Source organism: Hemitrygon akajei, chromosome 17 (assembly GCF_048418815.1).
Source record: "Hemitrygon akajei chromosome 17, sHemAka1.3, whole genome shotgun sequence".
Lineage (NCBI taxonomy): Eukaryota > Metazoa > Chordata > Chondrichthyes > Myliobatiformes > Dasyatidae > Hemitrygon > Hemitrygon akajei.
The window spans coordinates 49795781-49813883 of record NC_133140.1 but is presented as its reverse complement, the minus strand read 5'-3'; positions in this window follow the sequence as shown (position 1 = coordinate 49813883).

The following is an 18103-nucleotide window of genomic DNA, read 5'->3' as shown; positions in this document are numbered from 1 at the left end:
GAGAAACAGAGCTTATCCGCAAGTCTGCCTTCCTTTAACACCAGAGACCTGGGTTTCTCTGGTTTAATTCTCATACTTGCCCATACAATGATCCTCTCTAGACCCTGAAGGATTCATCTACTGCCTGGCACTGATGTAGTTGACACCTCTAGGCCATCCATGAAGGCTGCACACCTGTCTTAGTCAGAGCACCTCTGCATTCCACTTTGACTGCCTTAACCAGCATGTTCATGATCAGGGAATATATAATCCAGTTATAAATTTATATTCCACCATGCATTTTCAGCATTGCTTTCATCAATGACTTCTGTGTCCAAGCAATTGCCCAAATGATGTCTCTGATTCTTAAACATGTTGATCCCTAGCGGACATAAATAGAAATAAAACATGTAATGTAATACTTTTGCATAATCTGCAATATAAATACAGCACTGTCCCAAAAAACTCAGACGGTACTTACAATGCTTTTAAGTGTTGAAGTGATTTATTATTTTAAAGAAAAAAAAAGCAATAATATTTTAGATTTATACTGAAGAAAATATGTTCAAATAATAATAATATTTATCATAATATATTCTAGAAGCCTATAGATTAATACAAGGGAGTTGTTGCTAGGGAAGGACCAACCAGGGCAAATTGTCAAATTACTAATCAGTGTGTGAAGCCTTGCATTACCTCATAGCTTTCCAAAACAGAAAAGTGTGAGATGTTAAAAACATTCTTCCAACTCAATCTCCTAATGAAGGAATTTGATGTTCCTGTGTGTTGCTTGTGACCTTTAAGTTTACCATCTTTACCATCCTTTCCCTGCCTCAATGAGACAAATCTACCCAGGACCCCATGCAACTGCTGCCTACCATACCTCCACATTTCCATTGTGTAATTCCCAGAGCACGTCCGTTCCAGATTTAAGGTCCGTTTCCAGACTTTTAGCACCATAATTCCACTTCCCATAGCTAATTACCTTACCCTGACACTGTGGCATCTTTTTTCCAGCTGGAGTGTTTGAAGCCAGAATACCTTAGCAAGGAGAAATGAGGAGAACTGCAATTGTCAGCATTTCTGCAGTTCCACCTCAGGCCTAGTATTTTGTATAAAAACCATTTAAGTCTAATGCATAATCAGATTAAGAACCTGGGATTTATTTCAGATTAGATCTGCCACATTCAGAGCAATTATTATGCTGTCCAAAAGTGATATTTTTTTTAATGTGTTCCCTTTCAAAATCATGCTACTGCCAAGAAGGATTAGCTTTCCGTTTGAGGTCCTGTCTCCACTACGGCTTCAGATGAAGAAGCTAATATGGGGGCAAGCTGAACAATAAAAAAGTTTCCTGGAAAGTGTTTGAATGACATCCCAATCTCAGACAGGAATTCCCTGATCATTAGGTACTTAAATTATAATGCACTTTTTGTGAAATTATCGGCATCAGAGATCACTAACAAACCACATCTTCAATTTACTTTCAGTGTGAAAGCAACTGCTCTACAATGGTAAAGGTTTACAACATCTTGTACTCCCGCTGCCATGGTTCCAATTGACAACACAGCTAAACCTTGCTTACTTGATGCCATGATTAGTAGATGTCAGACTGTTGATAAGACTTACAGTATCTCAAGGAGCCTGATACCCTTTCCACAGACACATTGGTGATGTGTACTAGTTGACGATTTCCCCTTTGAGAATTACTGCTACAAGTGATTGTTGCTTCCATTCTCATTTTCAGGTGGTTGGTTATACACTACAAGAGTCCAGTGCTCAACTGGAAGAAGAAATAGGCTTCTGAGAGCTCATGTGCTGAACAGAGAAATGTGAAGAGTTAGAATGAGTATCTGCCACAGGAAAACAGCCATAGAATTTATAACAAAATGCCCAGCCAGCCGCTAGCTTGACACAACTACTAATAACTAATTTAAAGCAACGTGAACCATTAGACTAAAATAATACAAGTCCCTAAGTATAGTCAATATTAAAAGATGAACAATAAAATAACTCCTCAAATATGAAAAAGTACCTATTTTTGATTACATGAAAGAAAACAATATAAAGTAGAAATATAAAATTGTTCATACACATTACAGTAGTTATATTTCAAAAGGATTTTATTTGCTGTAAAATATCCTAGCTTGGTTTAATATTGTGCAACGTGCTTGCATGTACCACTTTATTAGGTGCACCTGTACATCTGATTGTTAATGCAAATATCTAATTAGCCAATTATGTGGCAGCAACTCATTACATAAAAGCATACAGACATGGTCAAGAGGTTCAGGTGTTCAAACCAAACCTCAGAATGGGGAAGAAATGTGATTTAAGTGACCTTGACTGTGGAATGATTGTTAGTGCCAGATGGGGTGGTTTGAGTATCTCAGAAACTGCTGATCTCCTGGGATTGTGTTTACAGAGCATGGTGCGAAAAACAAAACAACATCCAGTAAGTAGCAGTTCTGAGGGTGAAATGCCTTGTTAATGAGAGAGATCAAAGGAGAACCTGGTTCAATCTGACAGGAATGCAACAGTAATTTAAATGACATGTTACAACAGTGATCTGAAAAGAGCATCTCTGAATGCACAACACGTCAAACACTGAAGTGGGTGACCTACAACATAAGACCATGAACATACACTCAGTGGCAACTTTATTAGATACCTCCTGTACCTAATAAACTGGCCACTGAGTGTATGATATAAATGAAAGGGTTTTCACATTTGCTATCTACAACAGAAGGGGAGAAAAGCAATAAAGCATATGCTATTACAGAGATGTTAGTACATGCCTGTGAATGTGAGAGGGATTCACGAGAATCCATCGCGTAAACAAATGGCTTTCCCAAGTGTATTGCATCTTTTTCTGTTCTATTGGAAGTATTATAAATTATAATCTTGAGCCATCTGCCGGTTTGTGTTTAACAGTGCTATTGTTTTCCTTGGCTATTTGAGACATTTATGATGTCAATATATGCACTTTTCTTTTGTTGAAAGTAAAGCATCAGTTTTGGCTCCAGCATTAAGCCTAAGATTCTGTTGTTTACCTTGGCAGCAGCTGTGGAATTTTTCACACCAACTCAAGATACGGAGCCTACTAAATAGCTATAGGCTTTGAAGTCCAGAATGGTAAAGAGCAAACTGCTTTACATTTTCTTTTATTATTTCTTTAGTGCAGAAGGGGAAACTTCTAGAAGTTATAATCAATCTGAGAAAACATTAATAAGTACTTGGAGAACCCTGAGTTAATACAGGAGAGCTAGTGTGCATTTGTTACAGACAAATCATGTTTATCTGACCTTACTGAATATTTTAAGTAATAATAAAACTGGCTAAATAATCACAGTGGCTATCATTTATGGATCTTCAGAAGGCTTTGGACAACATAAAAGACTGATTAGCAAAACTGAGTCCACTGGAAGTCAAGGCTAGCTGGCAATATGGATAAAAGAAAAACAAATGACCTAAGGACTTAAAACAGGTAGCCGAGATAATAAGTTCTTTTTCTGACTGAAGTTAAAAAGACAGCAATCTTCCCCAGGGTTCCGAATAGGACCACTAATTTTTTTGTCTTCCATCATATGTTAGTGACTTGAAATAACAAGATGCTATTTCAGATTTTGCAAATGACACCAAGTTTCAAGTCTGGAAAATAATTAGGGTAGTAACAAAGACAAAGAATGTTGAAAATCTGAATATCTCTTATGAAATGTTAAGGATTTGGAATACTAATCTTTTTCCCTCTACAGATGCTGCCTTACCTATTGACCATTTCCAGCACTTTCTGTATTAATTTCAGACTTCCAGCATCAGCATGCTAGTCTTGCACAGAGGACACAATAGGCCGAATAGATAGACAAGTGGCAGACAAAATTGAGTCTAGATTTGTTTGAAATGTTGAAGGTCACAATGGGATTTAACAGCATAAATTTACAATAAAGGAGCAGAAGACACAGATTCAAAGATTTAGACAAAAAGATACACGAGGTACGTGAGAGATGGTTATGACACAAAACCTACTACTCATTACAAAGTGGCCAATGAGGATTTTCAAAGAGAAATTGCATAGAAATGAAAAAAGTGTTTGCAGGTCAATGAAAGGGAATAAAACTGAATACTTGGCAGAAAACTGGCTTAGACCCAATGGGCAACTGGGCTACTTCTGTGCCATAATGATTTTATAATTCTATTAATTTTTCAAAAACTGTTGCAGCTGTGAATTTCTCATTACTATTCTTTGCACAATTAACTCTTCTAAATTGGCTTGATGCTGCTCAAAAATCTTAAGTTACTTCATGCTATATTTATGTTCATTTATACATATAGTTATGTTCATTCAATCTGAACACTGTATAAACAATTTTAACAAAACTTATTTATTCTCTCTATTAAATGCTATTCTTTAGTTTCTTTTATGAGAATATTCAGAAGAAATTTATATTGGACAACACAAAGTAATTTCAATGAGAGGAGAGACAACAGGGAGCTAAGTTTGTTAGCACTTTATGGAAATAGCTCAGTAGGTCCAAGATCTTCAGTAGATGACATCTTCAATTATTAAGCAAGGTCAACATGGCTTTATGAAGAGAATATCCTTGTTCTCAAGGTTGTAAAATTAGTCAGTTCCATCTTGGGTACCAGCCTCCATAGTATTTGTAGTATCCAAGACTTCAAGGATCGGTGCCTCAGAAAGGTAGCGTCCATCATTAAGGACCCCCATCACCCAGGGCATACCCTCTTCTCATTGTCACCATCAAGGCGGAAGTACAGAAGCCTGAAGGCACACACGCAGCAATTCTGGATCAGCTTCTTCCCCTCTACCATCTGATTCCTAAATGGGCATTGAACCCATAAACACTAACTCACCTGTTGAACTGAATTGAATAGACTTTACTTCTTACATCTTTCACATACATAAGGAGTAAAACTCTTTACGTTATGTGTCCGTCTAAGTGTGCAATGTGCAATTTATAGTAATGGTATGTACAACAGGACATTCAATAGAACAAAGAAATACAATTGTATCGGCATTAATTAATCAGTCTGATGGCCTGGTGGAAGAAGCAGTCCCGGACCCGGTTGGTCCTGGCTATTATGCTGTGGTACCATCTCCTGGATGGTAGCAGCTGGAACAGTTTGTGGTTGGGATGACTCGGGCCCCCAATAATCCTTCGGGGCCGAATATACACACCTGTCTCTGTAAATGTCCTGAATAGTGGGAAGTTCACACCTACTGATGCACTGGGCTGTCAGCACCAACTTCTGCAGAGTCCTGCGATTGAGGGAAGTACAGTTCCCATACCAGGCATTGATGCAGCCAGTCAGGATGCTCTCAAATGTGGATTTATACCAAACTCACACCAAACTTCAACTGTCTCAGGTGAAAGAGGAGTTGTTGTGCCATTTTCACTAACCAGCCAGTATGTACAGACCACATGAGATCCTCGGTGATGTGGATGCCGAGAAACTTAAAGCTGTTCACCCTCTCAACCCCAGATCCATTGATGTCAATAGGGGTCAGCCTGTCTCCATTCCTCCTGTAGTCCACAAACAGCTCCTTTGTCTTTGCGACGTTGAGGGAGGGGTTGTTTTCTTGACACCACTGTGTCAGGGTAATGACTTCTCTGTAGGCTGCCTCGTTATTACTTGATATTAGGCCAATCTGTGTAGTATCGTCAGCAAATATAATTAGCAGCTTGGAACTGTGGGTAGCGACAGTCATGGATGTACAGAGGGACACCTGGGTTGAGGGTCAAAGGGGCAGAGGTGAGGGAGCCCACTCTTACCTCCTGCCAGTGATCTGACAGGAAGTCCACAATCCAGCTGCACAAGGTTGTGTGAAGGCCGAGGTCTCTGAGCTTCTTGTTAAGCCTGGAGGGAATTATGGTGTTGAATGCTGAACTGCAGTCCAAGACCAGCATTCTCACATAAGTGTCCTTCTCCAGATGTGGAAGGACCGTGTGCAGAGCCGTGGCTATTGTGTCATCTGTCGATCGGTTGAGTCGGTAGGTAAATTGTAGGGGGTATTGTGTGGGTGGTAGCATGCTGCAGATGTAGTCTTGACCAAGCATTTGCTTATTATTGAGGTGAGTACGACAGGACACCAATCATTCAGACATGTTACCTTGGTCTTTTTAGGTACAGGGACAATGGTGGATGTTTTGAAGCAGGAAGGCACTCTACACTGGGAGAGGCAGAAATTCAAAATGTCTTTAAAAACACCTGCCAGTTGTGCCGTGCACATCCTGAGTACTTGCCCTGGGATGTTGTCCAGTCCTGCAGCCTTGCCACTGTCCAGTTAGATTAAAAATAATACAAAAACAGAAATAACCTAACTATTTAATACACACATGTATATATATATTTACTGTAATTGATTCACTTATTTTTTCTTTCTATATTTATCATGTATTGCATTGTACTGTTGCCACTAAGTTAACAAATTTCGTGACACATGCTGGTGATAATAAACCAGATTCTGATTCTCACCATATTATTAATAAACGGTGGAACCCACCTGAATTTTCAGAAGGCATTTGGTAAAGTCCCACACAAAAAGCCGTTGGACAAAGTAAGGGTTTGAACAGGTTGAGGTAATACATTAACATGAATAGAGGAGTCGTTAAAAAAAAAAGAAAACAGTTAGGATTTTTTTAAAGTGCATTTTAGTTTGGAGAGATCATTTCATTCCAAGGCAACAACTCAGTTTAGGCTCGAAGACCCAGGGGCAGGAGGCAAAAACAAACACATCCCTAATGCAAGAATCTGAACTACACTATTCATCTCCAAGGTCACAAGTTCCTCACTACAGGAACTTGCCAAGCATCACAGCACATTTTTGCTGTGTCTCCCAACTACTGCGTCACAGTCATTGTATTCGTAAAGGAATGAACCATCAACTTTAATTTCAGTGACAGACAAGTGCCAGCTCAATTATTTTGCACTTTGGCCGATTTCTGAAAAGTCTACGCTGACTGCCCACACTTTTCCTATGATGGGTATGATAAGATCCCTGGTCCCCTGACATCCAGTACCACCCTTCCTGTTTGGATCATTGAATATGTGAGCTATCTCCATCTTTCCGAGAGTGACACAGTGGGGCAATAGGTAGCACTGTCATCTCACAGCTACAGCAATCTGGATTAAATCCTGTCTTTTGGTGCTCTCTCTGGACACGTTCTTCCAGTGACTAGGTGGATTTTGCCCAGGGTTACCTGGTTTCCTCACATATCGCAAAGGTGTGCTGGCTGGTGCGTTAACTTTGAGTGCGGGAATACTTTAAATGGGCCAAATGGCCTCATTCTCTGTTGTAATACATTCGGACAACAAGAAAATGTGAGGCTCTGTCTTCTCAATGGCAGCCACCAAGTTCGCTGCCTTTGTGTCTGCCATGTGGTGCTTGCCCCCAGGGGCTGACACCCTCCTCAATGCTGCAAAGCAGAGCCAGGGAATACTGCACCAGCTCTGTTTCACCACCTGCTTCTGTGTGTATTCCACTCAAGTGTTATTTTACATTTTATTTTGGAAAGTTTTGTCATTTTTACAGGGATCCAACTTAACACTAGCAATAAAAGCAACAATTATGTAGCACACCAAGCCAAGGCGTGAAAGTCTACAGAGAGTTAAGCAAGCAGTGAACTCGGTGGCAGATGGGAAAACGTAAGATCACTCTTTGATGATTTCATTCCAGGGCGTTACTAACATCTGAAGCTTACCTAAATGCGCCAGGTTCATGAACTGGCTTTCAACAGAAAATAGTGACGATCACTTTAAAGCAGGATCAAAATAGCTTTTAAAGGGGAGGGGGAAAGATTGTACAAAATATGAGATGCAAATGTAGAAGGAGCAATCAGAAATTGCTGAATTCAGTGCAGTGCCCTGAAGCAGAGTTGACAGGACGCTACCACACTTCTGGCAGCCATTAGCTTGTACTACTTCCATTCAGTGTTCTGAATTCAGTGCTACTGATGTTGGTCTCTTCTATGTTGGGGGCATTCAATGCAGAATGGGTAACTAGTTTGCAGAACACCTCCAATAAGGAAAAATTTTCATAAGTCCTATCCCTAAGAATTCTTCCTGGTAACTTCCCTACCACTGACATAAAACTCACCAGTCTATCATTTCCAGGATTATCCCTGGTTCCCTTCTTGAATAACAGAATAACATTAACTACTCACCAGTCCTCCAAGACCTCACCTGTAGCTAGAAAAGACACAAAGATGTTAGTAATCTCTCTTCACTTGCCTCTCTCAATAACATGAGTATAACCCCTGGGGACGCATCCACCTTAAGACTCTTAAAGAGACCCAACACTACCTCTTCCTTTACTTCGAAATCCACCAACATATTAATGCACTTGGCACTGATCTTCCTATCCTCCATGTCCTTTCACTGGTAAATACTGATGTGAAGTACTCACTAAGGACCTCACCCACATGCTTCGCATCCACAAAATATTCTCCCCTTTATCTTTGAATGGTCCTATCCTCTCCCTGGTTATCCATTTCCTCCTAATGCCCCTCATCCTGTTGGACGATCTACATATTGAATTAAAAACCCTTTTGATACTCCTAACAAATTCTGCCTCATCTAAGCCATTTGCATTCAGAAGGTCCCGGTTTATATTAGGGAAGTTGAAGTCCCCCATGACAACAAGCCTATTGTTTTGACACCTTTCCTTAATGTGTTCCTCAATGTCCCACTTGCTATTGGGGTGCCCGAAGTATAATCCCATCAGAGTGATTACACCTTTCCTATTCTTGAGTTCTCCCCACATGGACACATTTACCTTTCATTATGTCCCCATTATGAGCACAGCTGTGATATTCTCCCTGCTTATTAGCACAAGCTCCCCACCTCTTTTACCTTCTTCTCTATTTTTTCTAAAACATCGAAACCCTGAGACATTAAGCACACTTTCCTGTCCCTCTCTCAACCAATTCTCTATAATGGCCACATCATAGTTCCATATACTGATCCATGCTCTGTTCATCACTTTTACTCATAATTCTCCTTGAATTAAAACACAGATACTTTAAATTATCTATCCTGTTACGAACGTGCCACAACTCGGAGGGGCCGAAGGGTACAAAGTAGCCCCCTCCTTTTTGAGAATCGCAGGATCGCTATTAATTCAGGTCTGAGGACCCAGGAAATGAGAGAGAATCCTCATGGGTTTGGAATGTGTGTCCTGCCCTCAGCAAGACAAAGCCACGGATACCGGCCATTGTATCTTGGAGACGGAATTGTGTATTGAGTACTGTACTATTCATTGAAGCCCTCAGGGAATGACTAGAGTGGGCTGGTTGAGGGATTGTATCATCCCAACCTGATTGACATCTGAGACCCCGTAAGGATAAAAGAGGGTCTGGGGAACAACCCCTTTAGACGCACCAGGAGAAATGCTAGAAATCCCGTGACAGTGTTTAATAGTGACAGCCGGTGGTGGGGGGGGGGCGGCGTGCGTCCTTTTCCATTTGCCTCGGAATTGGCGAGCCTTACCACGGAAGACGGTTTAGCCAAAAGAAGAAATCAACACCAACGGAACTCTGGAAGGATCGACATCATTAAAAGGAAAAGCTGGCAGGTTTCTAAAACTCTCTCTTGACTCCAACCAAAGGCTGCAGCCTGCATGAACTAAATGACTTTTGATATTTCCATCGGACAATACATTATCCCCTAGACAACGATAGAGTTTATTTCTTACTGATTATTATTATACCCGCACTTTTAGATCTAGTATTGACTACGTATAGTATCTGTATGTTTACATGGATATTATTTTTGTGTATTTTTACCAATAAATACTGTTAAAATAGTACCATCAGACTTCAACGGACCTTTCTATCTTTGCTGGTAAGTGACCCAGTTACAGGGTATGTAACAATCCTATCATATCTATTACTTTGTTCCTGCCTGTTTTTGCTAGTCCTGACATCTGCCTTACCTCCACTTCCTGACCTGGCACTCTGGCTCACATCCTCCTGCCAAATTAGTTTAAGCGCCCAAGTAGCATCTGTAATCCTTCCGGCCAGGATATTAATTCCTCGTGTTCAGGTTACCAATGCCTCAGGAGGCGCCCAAATGGTCCAAGAGCCTCTAACTCTGTCCATTGCACCAGATGCTCAGTCACTCATTCTTCTGAAATATCATCCTCTTGGCCCTGACTAGCGCGTGGCGCCAGGAGTAATCCAGAGAATACTGATATGTTTTGTAACTCCAAAATATAAAAACTATAATTGAAAGGAAAAGAAAAGAGCCGGGAATGAGAGTCTCTCTTCATTTTCACTAAAAGCAAGGTGAGCACATGCGACGTGGTAGCGTCATGTTTATAATTCACTAATTTTTTTATTTTTTTTATACATATAATGATTTAAATGAACTTAATCAAACAATACATTTACAATATTACTCAAACATTACTGAAATATTAAATACGCAACACTCCTCCCTTCTTTGTTATAAACTCCAAATCAATAGAGGAAGCATCTCAGCTTACATGCAGAGTATACTATATAATACAGCTACTATACAGACGTCTATGCCATGCTAAGTGTTAAGTTGTCCCATCCAGGTTTAAAGATTTAATCGCTGTGGAGGCTTTCTTACTCTTGTGGGATTAACGTCTTTCCTGACCAGGGGAATCACACTGCTTGGCAGATGGGACTGTGACTGTGAAACAATCTCGGATTCTGACAGACCCTCCATCACGATTGTAGGAATTGAATCTGGGACTGCAGGAAGTCATCTTTTGGACATGTTGGCATCCTGAACCGTGCACGGCAAACTTCACTGGACGATGTGGATCATAATGTGCGAGTACAATGTCTGGCATCACCATTATCTTAATCTTTTGGAAAGCCTTCTCACATTGATTTGTCCATTGACAATTCTTCCCAATCTGTAGCAAGGCGCTCAAGGGGTGGAGCACAATAGGCAGATTTGGCAGGAACCTGTTATAATAATTGACAAATCCTGACAGACACATTCTTCTTGGCTACAGGGACCACTGGTATTTCCCACAGATTCCATTCAGCTTTGGAAAGAATTCCTTTAGCCACCATGCAATCCATTTCACTGGCTATTTTGTCATGGATGGTGTAAGGAACTGGATGGGCTTTGTAAAACTTGGATGTGGCATTTTTATTTGACACTATTTAACACTAGATATATTTGAGTTTTCTATGACCATCGTTGAACACTGCTGTGGCGTCATCCAATACCTTTCTTAATTCACTTTCAGTTAACTATGACAGAGGATGTAGTATGCAGATAGTGGCTGGTTCTCCAATCAGGTTGCAGTTGGCTTAGCCACTCAACTTCACAATTCTAGTACTCATGTTTTTATCACAAACAAGCCCAATGTTGCTTGATGGTTGTTGTATTTCACTGTTACGAATGTCATTCCCACAATAGTTATCTTTTCTCCAGTAGAAGTTCTTCGTTGGATATCTGAAGACTTCTGTTCAGCATCATTGAATTGCCATTCAAACCCATTTTGTAGAGTGCCTGAAACAGCTGAGCCAGTGTCCAATTCCATTTTAATTAATTTGCCATTCATGCTTTGTGTAAGCCATATTACTTGTCTATTGTTAGTTTGCACATTGTAAATCTCAGGGCTATTCAGTCCTGTGTCATTCTCACCATTGTCAGATTTTTCATAACAGAATGCAGATGAGTGTTCTTTTTGAAACTGCAACTTGACTTTGTCTTCTTTGCTTCCCTGTGCAGTGCATGAAATGTATACACAAGCCCAGACCTTGCAGCCTCAACGGCTGCTGTCCTGTCTCGAGAACATCTGGCCTACAATTTAAAATACCTGTTTTAATAGATTTCAAAACTAAGAATGAATCACAGCACTGACATACATAATCAGGACCTACTTCTTCAACCCATTCTCAGACATGAATACTGATACCTCAGCTGATAATATTTTCTTAATAGTCACCTGAAATTCTGGAACATAAACAAGCACCTGAACAGACAGTCACTGGAGCTTCTGAACCATCTGTGTAGATATGTAGGAAGCCAAGATGTCTGCCACGCTTATATTGCTGAACTTCCTGTGCCCTGATATACACTTACTCGTCATCTTGATCTTTCCCTGTAGGCACAAATCAACCTCAGGCAAAGGGAAAAACCATGGAGAGTGACAGAAAGGAATACACAGGAACCATATTCCACATTAAGCAACCCAAGGTTTATGCCCATCAATTCCCTATCCACCCAAAACTGAAGTTTTTATGAATACAGTGCCCCCAACATGCTACTAATGTTGCCAATATTGGACAGCCAACTTTATGTCCTCTTACGTTAATCTAATGAGCCATCTGAGAACTCATTTCATGCAATTATATCTGTGATTCCCAGCAAATCACCAACCTGCAGAACAAATTCTGTTTAATATCAATAAACTGAAAAGACAAGGCCTCAAAAGTCAACAAAACTTAAAATGCTTTACAGTCATTGGATTACATTCACCTGAATTGGTTTTAATTTCATTAAAAACACAGATTTGCAGCTGGTGATGTTTCCCCACAGTCTGTTTGGATCCTCATTCAGATGATATACCACCCATGACAAATTCTGCCTTTTACTTTTGTAATAAATGTGTTTTGTATCACAGTATTTGTCTTTGTTTTAATCCTTATATTAGTCAAATATAACTCTTTGTTCATACTTTATAAAACTAGAAAGGAACTGAGCAGAATAACTGAAAGCAAAACAATTTGTTTTTTTACATTTATGGAGCCATTTCTTGTTTTGCACAATAAATACAGAAAATGTGTGAAATTACCTTCTGCAGTTAAAGACTGAAATGTTATTATAAAAATGACAAAATGTATCATTAATTTCTAGACATTATTCTGTCCTTTATGACAGCCAATAGCTATTGATCTTGAAATGTGTTTGGTAATAACCACATGGATGCAATAAATAGCTCATTTGGTGCCTGGTGGACACTTAGATAATTATAGTGCGATTTGAACACAAATTTCAGATTTGTGCTAAACCAGATCACACAGGCATGCATTATGCATTGTAATTCCAGTACATTTTCAACTGCAATCGAGTTTCTCTAATCCCTTTAGCAGCTCCTAAAGCTAATAAAATAAGCCTTATTGATCAAAGAAACTGTTAGAAGTTTAAAAGTTATTGAGTACTGTTGTAAAGAATATATATTTGAAATAAAGCAATATATTCTGTTTGTACTTAATAATGAGTTAGAGACATCCGTGATCATGTTGACATGATTTTATGCTGAGGTTAATTTTGTTTCTGGTTCTTTTAGCACACATATGACAAAACAAAGAAGATGATAAACTATAATTTTGCTTTTAGACACTTTATTCAAGTAAAACTGATCCTATAGAACTTTTCAATTTGCTAAAGATCTAACCTCTTTGAGAATCATGATGAAAACCTAATTTATTCATAATAATCTTATTTTATGCAGATTGGTAATGCTTTATGTGACAAGCATCAGTTAAGAAACCTTGCTCTTGCACTTACTCCTAGTTCATTATCTTAGTTCCTAAAATAACATACTTGCACTATTTGCTCTAAAACAGAAAACCTATTATTACACAATTACAAGAGTACATTCATAAGGAATAGATTCTAGATACTCTAAGATTTTGCCATCCTGTATGTTTGCATTATTTTTGAAAACAAACACACTATGCTGTAGTGAATTCCAGCACCTGGCATCATTTATTTTTATTACATATGTGTTTGCTCAATTTCATAATTCAAAAGTGTGAACTATTAAAGTATGGTGCAGAAAGTTATTTTACCATGAATGTCTGATAGCAAATAGAAGTTTCTTGCTTCTCTAGATCTTGTAAGAAAATATGTCTGATGCAGTGTGGCATTGTTTTGTTTGTTTTCAATATACCAATTAGCAGAATGGGTGGTAGATACATCTCTATCTCAAGAGGTATAAGGCGCTCCTTCTCTCCTCTAGCCTGCAATGGAGTGTTGACAATGGCTGGGGTAACCTGCCATGTGAAAGAAGGCAATGGTAAACCACTTCTGCAGAAAAAAAATCCAAGAGCAATCATGGTCATGGCAAGACCATAATTGCCTGCGTTATACGACAAAGCACATAACATGACTGATCAAGAGATACATTGCAGAATGGCAGACAGTACATTTCCCAGTTTATAACAGCTTACTTTATCCTCCACAGCCAAGCCATGATGTAGGCTCCTCTCTTGCTAGCTGCTAATGGACACCTCATGGTGGAACACTGCACTTCCATGAAGACAAAGCTGGAAGTAATAATCACGTTCAAGGAACAGACTGGTCCATTAATGCATACAGTACAACCCAAACACATTCATGCCAGGACTGTTAAGTGTTATACAACATTTAAGACGTGCAAGTACCAGGCAATGATTATATCTATCAACAATCTCTGATTGTCATTTCAATTACATTACACAAGAGTACATGTTACGTGGAAGCAGGTAAGTGTAAGGGAAGGTGTAAGCTGAAACTGGAAGTTTACACTATCTTGAAAATTTGAAAGGATTTGGGAACTGGAGGAAGAGAAGGGGATTAGAAAATGAAGGGGATTAAACCATCTCCTTTAATGATCTCAGCACCACGGCGGGTCATGGGTCTTTGTTGAAATAAAACACTAAATAGTGAAGTGCTCACCACGTCAGGCAGCATCTGCCAAGGAAGAATGGGCTAAGTTTACAAGTTCATCAAAGTATTAACTATTTCTCTCTCTCCTGACCTGCTGAGGATCCTCTTTTATTTCCGTTTTCATTTCATATTTCCAGCATCTGCAATTTTATTTCTTTCTGACTAGTGATTAAAGAGATTGAACAAGGGTTGACTGAGTGGCAATGATTGATAAAGAGGAGATAGGAGCAACTGAGGTCACGTGTTTGGGAGTGATAATCCAGTAAGAGATGAGCATCTTGTATTTGTGGACAACCCTGTGCATGTGTTGGTTGCTCTCTGTGTGACAGAGTGAAGCACAGAGAAAAGAGAAAGTAATTCATGGAACTCACAAGAACTCTCCAGTTTTCCAAAAGTATCTCCTACAGCCTCTGATCCAACTGTTGCTTCATCGCCAACATCATCAAACCCTCCTTAGCCACTAGCTTCAAAATACCTCTATCAACATTCACTTCTTTGCCTTTATTTCCTAAACCTAGTCCCTATCTCTATGTGAAAAATCAGCAGAACAGCTGGAGGATTAGTACTTCATTCTACTTAGCTTCAATTTAATATAATTGATGCTTATTCAGCGATTTCAAAATTTACTTTATCAAAATACATATCTTCAATATTTTCTTTCAAACTCCTTTTTCTTCATAATCAAGTGATTAAAATATGTTAAAAAAAAATCACGTACAAACAAGCTGGAGGAACTCAGCAGGTCAGGCAGCATCCGTGGAAATGAGCAGTCAACGTTTCGGGCTGAGACCCTTCGTCAGGACTCGACCCGAAACATTGACTGCTCGTTTCCACGGATGCTGCCCGACCTGCTGAGTTCATCCAGCTTGTTTGTACTTGATTTGACCACAGCATCTGCAGTGTACTTTGTGTAAAAAAACATTTGGTATGACAACCTGTTTTGTGTCCTTAGCCGTTCTCCATTTTAATAAAATTTCTCCTAGTTTCTAAAATAGTCTAAATAACTGATCAAATTAATCTGTGAATATGCTGATTAGTTCAAAGTGTGTGGAAGTCTATATCTTTAAGAATGGCAATATACATGTTTCAGTAAAATGCCGTACACCCGTAACAAAAATCATTAGAATTTGGATCATGTACAAATCAATTCCATAGGCATTGCCTGACAACAGTAGAATGATTTTTCTATATTGTGACATGCATCAGCTTGAAAGATTTACGTGTAAGCACTTTTTAAATGCAGTAGAGGTATTAAATATAAGATCAAAAAGGACTTAATATTTCTCATACCAGGCAATCAAAGACATGATAAAAAAAAAAGCAGATGTCATTTTCAATGTAGCACAACATACTGAAGAAGCAAATAGATGGGAAATCTACCCAAAATTAATCACAAAACTTCCAATTCTGTATCAGCCTTAAGCAATAATCCATGCCATGTTGATAATGCTGAGAAAGAATATAAGATTATGCCTTCAGTTAAGCTTAAAATAAAGCATAAATGCTATTTTAATTTTCTGATTACATTTTGCAAGGTTAAACTACTTGCAAAATGATTTGTATTACCTAAAGGAACCATTTTTCACTAATTCCCTTACTCACATTTCTCATAAAAGCTTCAAAAATTAAAAATGTATTATTTTCTTTCTTCTATTTTATTTAAAACTTAACCACAATAGAAGATTCCACAGAATCTATTCTTTCAAACATATGGTATATACCTACACTTATACACCTGAACCTAATAATTTTTAAGTTTATTGGAGTACAGGGCTCATCAGTTATTTATGAGATAAATACTTAATGGTAATACTTCCATACAGTACAAATCTTCTACACCCTCCTCCCAGCTAAACATACTTTTTAATAGAGCACCTGGCATATGCTTTAAAAATAAATACAAACACTTTTGTTCAGCTTTTACCAATGGATTTGACTGAGAGAATTACCAAGTGAAAACTTCAGTTCCAACTTCTATTCTGCTGATTGATAGTCCTGGGGCAACTGTACACTGCTATTTGACTTCTCAGAGATTGCAGGTTTCCATAGATTTTTTCCTATCTTAGGCTGGGAAGACAGCCACAAATCTGTGCTAAGTCCAGCAGGGTCTTTACTTTCAATTGAAAGAAATTGCAGGAGACACAAGGGCAAGTATAAAGCTATTTTACTTTAAGTAGACTTGATTTATATTAAATTAATTGTTTCCAGGATATTAAATTTGCTTGATATGTATTCATTTATAAACATTAATATTTGGGGTTTTAATCATTTTGAATACAAAGGGTGGTGAGTATATGGAACAAGTTGCCTGTGGAAGCAGTAGAGGCAGGTGCAGTAATAACATTTAAAAGATGTTTGGATATATCAGAATCAAGTTTATTAGCACTCTCATATGTCCTGAAATCTACTTTGTGGCAGCAGTATAGTCAAAGACATTAAAAATTGCAAGATGTTATAATTTTAAAAATAGGTAAGTAAATGGTGCAAAAGAGAAATAGCAAGGTGGAGTCCAGACTCCTGTACCTCCTCCCTGGTGGTAGTAAGGAGAAGAGGGCATGTCTCAGACAGTGAGTGTCCTTAACGATGGATGCCGCCTTCTTGAAGCAATACCTTCTGAAGCTGTCCTCGATGGTGTAAGTGGATAGAAAAGGTTTAGATGGATATGGGCCAAATGCAGGCGAATAGGACTAGCTCAGAGAACTAGTCCCATTAATCAGCATGGATAAGTTGGGCTGAAGGGCCTGTTTTCATACTACATAATTCCACAAGTATATGACCCGACTAGCAACAAGTCACAAACATCCATTGTCATTTGTTGGTAGAGCTGTGGGAGGATAGTGGATACAGATTAATCAATCCTCAATTTATTTCTGTGGATAGGGGCTGCTGAGAAGGGCTGTTTGTGTGCTGGACCTTACCAGGCAGCTATGAATGACCTGCCCAGTGGAGAACCATGCCCAGAGAAGGGTCCCAATAAAACCAAGCATCGAGGACAGACAATAAGTGAGCTTGGGCAACCTGTAAATCCTTAAATATTGCTTCGGTTGCTAATATTTTAAATTACATTGGTGTTAATCAACAAAGAACTAGCAGAATCAGGTTTAATATCATTGGCATACGTTGTGAAATTTGTTAACTTGTGCAATACATAAGAATATAGAAAATAAATTGAATTAAAGTAAATATATATGTCAAATAGTTAAATTAAATGAGTAGTGCAAAAACAGAACTTATAAAGTAGTGAGCTAGTGTTCAAGGATTAAATGTCGATTCAGAAATCGGATGGCAGAGGGGAAGAAGCTGTTCCTGAATTGCCGAGTGTGTGCCCTCAGGCAGCAATATCTCCTTCCTGATGGTAACAATGAGAAGAGGGGGTGTCCTGGGTGGTGAGAGCCCTTAATATTGGACACTGTGCTTTTGAGGCACCGATCCTTGGATACTATGGAGGGTAGTACCCATGATG